Source organism: Nomascus leucogenys, chromosome 4 (assembly GCF_006542625.1).
Source record: "Nomascus leucogenys isolate Asia chromosome 4, Asia_NLE_v1, whole genome shotgun sequence".
Lineage (NCBI taxonomy): Eukaryota > Metazoa > Chordata > Mammalia > Primates > Hylobatidae > Nomascus > Nomascus leucogenys.
In genome coordinates, this window is record NC_044384.1 from 12,289,809 (window position 1) to 12,296,911 (window position 7,103).

Consider the following 7,103-nt stretch of genomic DNA (forward strand, 5'->3'; position numbering starts at 1 on the left):
TTTCTGGGCCTGGCTTATTTCAGCTAACTCAATGACTTCCAATTCCATCTGCACTGCTTCAGATGACAGGATTTCATTCTTTTTTATGGCTGAATACTATTCCATTGTGTATGTACATGCTTTCTTTATTAATTTGTCCAATGATAAACACTTAGCTTGATTGTGAATCGTGCTGCAATAAACATGTCAGTGAAGGTATGCCTTTGATATACTAATTTCTTTTCCTTTGTGTAAATACTCAGTAGTGGGATTGCTAGATCATGTGGCAGTTCTATTTTAAGTTTTTTGAGAAGTCTCCATACTGTTTTCCATAGTGGTTGTACTAATTTACATCCACACCAATAGTGTATAAGAGTTTTCTTTACATCCTCACTAATATCTGTTATTTGTTGTCTTATTGATAATAGTTATTCTAACTAGGGTAAGATAATATCTCATTGTCATTTGGCTTGCATTTCCTTGATGATTAGCAATGTGGGACATTTTTCATATACCTGTTGGACATTTTTATGTCTTTTTAAGTAAATGTCTTTCCATGTCCTTTTTAATGGAGTAATTTGATTTTTTAGTGTTGAGTTGAGTTTCTTGTACATTCTAGATATTAGTCCCTTGTCAGATGAATAATTGGCAAATATTTTCTCTCATTCAACAGGTTGTTTTCTCATTCTGTTGCTTGTTTCCTTTGCTGTGCAGAAGCTTCTTAGTTTAATATAGTCCCATTTGTCTATTTTTGTTTTTGAGCTCTTTGGGTATTACCTATGCAAGTCTATCACATTCTGTCTCTCATGGTTTTCATTAGGGACCTCACAGGTGAGGAGGAGGTGATTCCTCCTCAAAGGTGAAATACTCCCATCCAATTCCTGCACAGTTCTATGTGGGTGAACCTTTCACAGCCTCTCAGCTCCCTGAACACCACATTCCAATGAATTTATCCTCTACTCCACCTCTGGTCATGCTCTGGACCTTTTCATCATGCAAAATTACTAATTTCTACATCCTGCTCAAGTTTTCCTGATGCTGCTCTTTTCATAGCTAGTTCTTCACATAGTTGTCAGAGAAATTTTTTTGAAATAGTTCGTATCTTACTGATCCCCTGCTTAAAGCACTCTAGTAACTTCCTAACACACGGAGGACACAATTTAGTATCCTTACCAAGGGACACAGGCCATGCATTATCTGTTCCTTAGTTACTTCTCCAAATCCTCAACCTCACATCTTCCAAATGCTTTCCAGGTGCACTGGCTTCCTTGCTGTTCCTCAGTCTCACTAAGCACTTCTGTCTCCAGGCCTGTGTCTCAGCTGATGTATCGACTGAAATTCTCTTGCCTTATTCTGTCACTTCTTTTGGTCCCGGCTCAACTATCACCCCCAAGAAGGATCTCTAAATTAGCATTTCAGTGTTTCTTTTGCTTCTTAATCTGCTTTATTATCTTCCTGTTATTTGTTACTATAAAACCTTATACTTTTGTATATGTAGGTATTGTGTGTTAGCTTTGCATGAAGGTAAGCCTCCCAGGCATCAAGAGATTTAGTTCTCTGGTTCACTGGTCTATTTTTAGCACTGAGTCTGACTAGAAATTTAAAAATATGAATGCAAGAAAAATAAGAAACAGAATCATGATGTGATTAGGCTTTGAGTCCCCACTCAAATCTCATATTGAATTTAACCCCCATAATCCCCTCTCCATGCGTCAAGGGAGAGACCAGGTGGAGGTAATTGAATCATGGTGTGGTTTCTCCCATGCTCTTCTCATGATAGGTGAGTTCTCATGAGATCTGAAGAAGGTGCCTTGTTTCCTCTTTGCCTTCTGCCATGATTATAAGTTTCCTGAGGCCTCCCCAGCCATGCTGAACTATGAGTTAATTATCCAGTCTCGGGCAGTTCTTTATAGCAGTATAAAAATGGACTAATACACTTGTTTTCTTAAAACACCTCCTCTTTCTGCAGCTTACTTGTACAGCTCTTTCTCTAAGACCATTTGTCAGCCGCATCAGAAATTCATTACAGAAGCTTGCCATATTCACAGTTCCTTCTGTATACAGATAGATTCGTGGAACATCATTTCAGTAGCACTGCTGCAAATACCACAGTCTCCTTGTACTGTGTCCAAGGTGAAACCTAATCTTGGATTGACTTTATAATCTGCTTTCTCCATGATTGTACCCAAACAATTCATTGCTACTGCAGAAAATCAGAGTACAGCAAATACCACTCTTCTAAATATTTAGAGAATAGAGCTAGCAGAACTTCGTGAAAGATAGGCTATGAGACAACGGAAGCATAAAAGATTCTGGCATTCTCGCTTATGTGACTAGATGTATGTGACACTTCCCAAAATACAAGGGAATGGAAATGGATCAGGTTTAGAGTAGGAGGAATCTGCAAATTTGAGTATGGCCATTTGAGTTTTTGAGTTGATTTTCGAGACATTCCATTGGTACTACTAAAAAGGCATTTGATTACCTGGATTTTGATACATGTAGAAAATTAATCTATGGATGGCTGTTCAAGACATGGTCATATATAAGATTGTATAGTGAGAGGACAGAGTGAAAAGGGAAGACAGTCCAGGAGCCTTGAGACTCTTTGAGGCTCCAAGGTAAGGACTGCAAAGGAGGTAGAGGTGAAAATTAGGAAAGTTACTATTCAGAGGCCAATGTAAATAACAGTTTCGAAGATGTACAGTGAACAACAATATCATATGCTGATGAGAGGTTGAGTAAGATGAGAATTGGAATAGTCCTATTGAATTCAATGATATAGATGTCATTGATGTCCTCAGAAGAAGCCCTTTCAGGAAACAGTGAGGGGAGACACCAGAATAATTTGGGTTAAAAAGATAGTGAGAAGGGATAAAATCTGGGGATCGAGTGCTGTGCAGAGGTGAGAAGATAATTTCTAGGATCCAAATCAGAGGTGGATTTATTGACTTTAGGTAAAAAGAGAGATACCTCCTATATTGTAATCTGAGAAGAAAAGAAGCTTTGTGCAGATGTAGGTAGACTTGAAGGTTTGACAGCTGGACAATGAGGGAATTCTTGTCTATTGATTTTAGTTTTCAAGGAAAAAGAACAATTTCTCCTGTGGAGATTAAGTAGAAACACGTCTGGATGTGCAAGTGGGGTCCTGGTTTTTAAGACAATGTAAAGGGCATTTACTAGTCATGGGGAGTATAACATCAGTTTAGGAGAGGTTCATGGAAGGACTACAGTGCAGAGTTGACAGCCAATTTCTCCAACTAGGTCCCATCCATCCATCTTCACTGCCATCAGTCTGATTCAAGCACCATATCTTGCCAGAACTACAGCAATAGACTAGTCTCTTTGGAAGTGCCTTGGTAATTTATTCTATGTAGTATAGCCCGGGAGATATGTGCAAAACACAAATCTGATATTCATGTTAATTTATATTTAAAATTCTTAACAGCTTCTTACTGTTAAGACAAAGACCAAAATCTTTAACATATATAACATGATTATAAAATGTATCATCCAAACCAAGAGACGTTTGAGATTGGCAGGAAGCACTACCAACACTTAAGATGGGAAAGCTATTTAATCCCATACTACCCTGGGCAAAATGAGATTGATTATAAACCTATGTATTAGATCTTACTTGGTTAAATATCTTAAGTCTTCCATTATGTCACATTATCCTAAGCTGCTTCTATCCAGATACAATGGGAAAGCTAATGTAACCCCATACTATATAAACCTATGTATTAGCTCTTACATGGTTGAACATCTTTAGTCTTCCATCACATCACATTATCCTAAGCTTCCTTCTATCTAGATAACCAATTATTTTTGTTTTTCTTCTGAGCCTGCCTCCCTCCCACTACAGGCATTTGCCCTTCCTATTCCATCCACATGAACTTATACTTCTCCCCACCCCTTGGCTGAGAAAACACACCATAGGTTCTATTTTTACAAACCAAAAGTGTCTCAAGTATAATAATTGCACTGTAGGAACCATTGGTGGTCAAGGCCTGCACCACCACACTAGGTATCCCAACCCATAGAAAGAGAAATTTCCATCAACATGTGAGTATAACCAAGGCTCTCTCCCATATTTTCCTTGTGTCCAGTAGGGAAGATGGCACCCCATGACTCTCAGGAAGCAATAGTGTCTTTCCACAAACTCACTGACAGTGGGAGAAATGGACCTTGTGATTATAAGCTAGTAAATGTCAAAATAATTACTTTATAGAATTTCTGATAACATATACTGAAAGAGGCCATGATATTTGTCCAGCAAAATATTCACATTTATAAAAAAGGCTATTAATGAGACAGGGGATTAAAATATTAAAGATATTTAAACGGATAACATTATTTGCCTGAGGTAGCAAAACATTCAGAATCTCTTTGTAAGTTGAAATTGCTTAACTTTCAGAAGATATGATATAAAGTTCAATGGATTATGGAAGGTCTGAGTTTTTTCAACCCCTTCCCACAGTTTAGCTCAAGGACCAATCGCCACTTTCTCCAACAAGCCTTCTCTAACTATTCCTCCACATTTCCTGTCTACCATAAAGTAGTATAATTTTTTTTCACTTTAACACAGCTTTTATTTATACATATATATATTAGTGTCAATATGTCAATAGCACTTTTTCCTGCACTACACCATAAACTCAATGAGAGCTGCAACCCTATTCTTTTTACTATTGTATACCCATTGCTAACCACTGAGTTTGGCACATACTAGGAACTGTAATAAAATCTGTTGAATAAATGAACGAATAAACATAAAAATATGTTTAACTACATATTTTTCCATAATGTTTTATTACATGGATGATTAATTAATTTATTTATTTTCAGACAGAATCTCGCTCCATTGCCCAGGCTGGAGTGTAGTGGCATGATCTCAGCTCACTGCAACCTCCACTTCCCAGGTTCAAGTGATTCTCCTTCCTCAACCTCCCAAGTAGCTGGGATTACAGGCACACGCCACCACACCCAGATAGTTTTTGTATTTTTAATAGAGACAGGGTTTCGCCACGTTGGTCAGGCGGGCCTCAAATGCCTTACCTCGTATGATCTGCCCTCCTTGGCCTCCTAAAATGTGATTACAGGTGTGAGCCACTACACCCAGCCTGGTTTTATATAGTGATAATCGATTATGTTATTCTAGAATTTACCTAATGATCACATAGGAAATTAATGAAAAGAAATGACCTTTGTTTTCTTCAACCATGACTTTTTAATATCAAAAAATAATGAAACCGTAATGACTAAAATAAATAAAAAATAAATTGAACATTTTTTCTTCTCTCCAATCAGCATTACCTGAACCCTAATCTGGAAGAAAAAATCCTTGCCAACTCTTTTTTGAGAGAATAGTGCCCATCACGATGGGGTGGCTTAACATGTGTGTGTTGGACTGAATGTTTTGCTTCTAAGGAACAGAGTAATGTGGAAGTAAAAGGTTGTGACTTCCGAGACAAGGCCAGCGAAGGAATGTAGCTTCCTCCTCGCTCTCTCTCTCGAAAGGCTAATTCTGGAAGACATCAGGGGTCATACCGTGAGGACAGTCAAGCCGCCTTAGGTAGTGGTCCATGTGAAGAAGAACAGAGGCTTCATGCCAGCAGCCACTGGTTGAACCCTATAGAAAGCAGTTGCTTCAACCCCACTCAAGACCTAAGAAAACTGTAGGCCTGGCAAGCTGTGATATAGTTTTTTAAAATGCTATCTGAACCATTTTGAGACCCTAGCTAGTGTCCAGTCAGTTGTTCTTGAGAGAGTAAGTCCAAATCCCAAACAACTCCCTTCTTGGGCTCTCACACTCTGTGCCACTATACCCCAACCCTAATCACTCAGGGCCAAGTACCAGGAAATCAGGAACAGTCCTTCTGACCAGAGCCCATTGAACGTACTCAAGCCGGCTGATCGCAAGCCTGCTTACCCTACCTGGTCTGCTCCTTCCTGCAGAAAGAACAATAAGGACTTTTGCCCACCAATACCCTTTCTCCCTCTGCCTCATGACCAATGCCCAATGCTTTCTGTGAACAGCACTGCATGGCCTGCTATTTCTCCCCAGTGAGCTGTGAGTATAGCACAACTGTAGGACTCCTTCCAGTTTCTCCCTCTGTCTTTCTAAATTATTATTATTATTTAGAGATTGTCTCACTCTGTTGCCCAGGCTGGAGTGCAGTGGCCTGATCATAGCTAACTGTAGCCTCTAACTTCTGGGCTCAAGGGATCTCCCCACCTCAGCTTCCTCAGTAGCTGGGGCTACAGGTGCACACTACCATGACCAGATAATTTTTAAAAAATATTTCTTATGGGTGAGGTTTCACTATGTTGCACAGGCTGGTCTTGAACTCCTGGGATCATGCAATCCTCCCACCTCAGCCTCCCAACGTGTTCACACCTGATCCATCATGCTCAGCTGTTTCTCTTTTTCATCTACATCTGGCCTTGTCATACCCCACACAAGGTAATACAGTTAAAATACCGACATCTTGGCTATAACCCTCTGAGCGACCCAGATCAGAACCATTCAGTTAATTAAGCTGCTTTGATTGGTAATGATCAGAAATTGTGTGAAAAAATAAACTTCTGTTTCTTTTCAGCTAGCAAGTTTGGTGATAATTTGTTATGCAGCAATAGATGACTAATATCCAAAATAACATTCTTCAAAATTGGCCTGAAAGCTAATTTTCTCCTCTCTCTATCCCTCTTTGTCTTTTATATATAATACATATGTGAAGTATGTATCACATTTCACAAGTATCATATATACATATATTTGCCAGGCAGACAAGTATATCTGACAGGACAATTATGCCTGTAATTCACAGTAAATTGTAAAAATTATATCTTTGAAAATGATTCCTTTATACATGTGCTTCATAGATTTTTATATAACTAAAACATTTGACCTTAATCTGATTCCACCACTGTTCAATTCAATGAGTTAACTGAGTGGAAAGTATGTGCCTAAAATTCTGGCTGGAACTGATGGCAAGACAAAAGAAGGACAGTGCCCAATTTCTGTCTCTAAGGACAGAATGGTTTAATTAGCTGATTCTTAATCTTGTATTGGTAAACCTGATAAAAATGCAAATTTTTATGCCCTGATCAAAACTCTATTT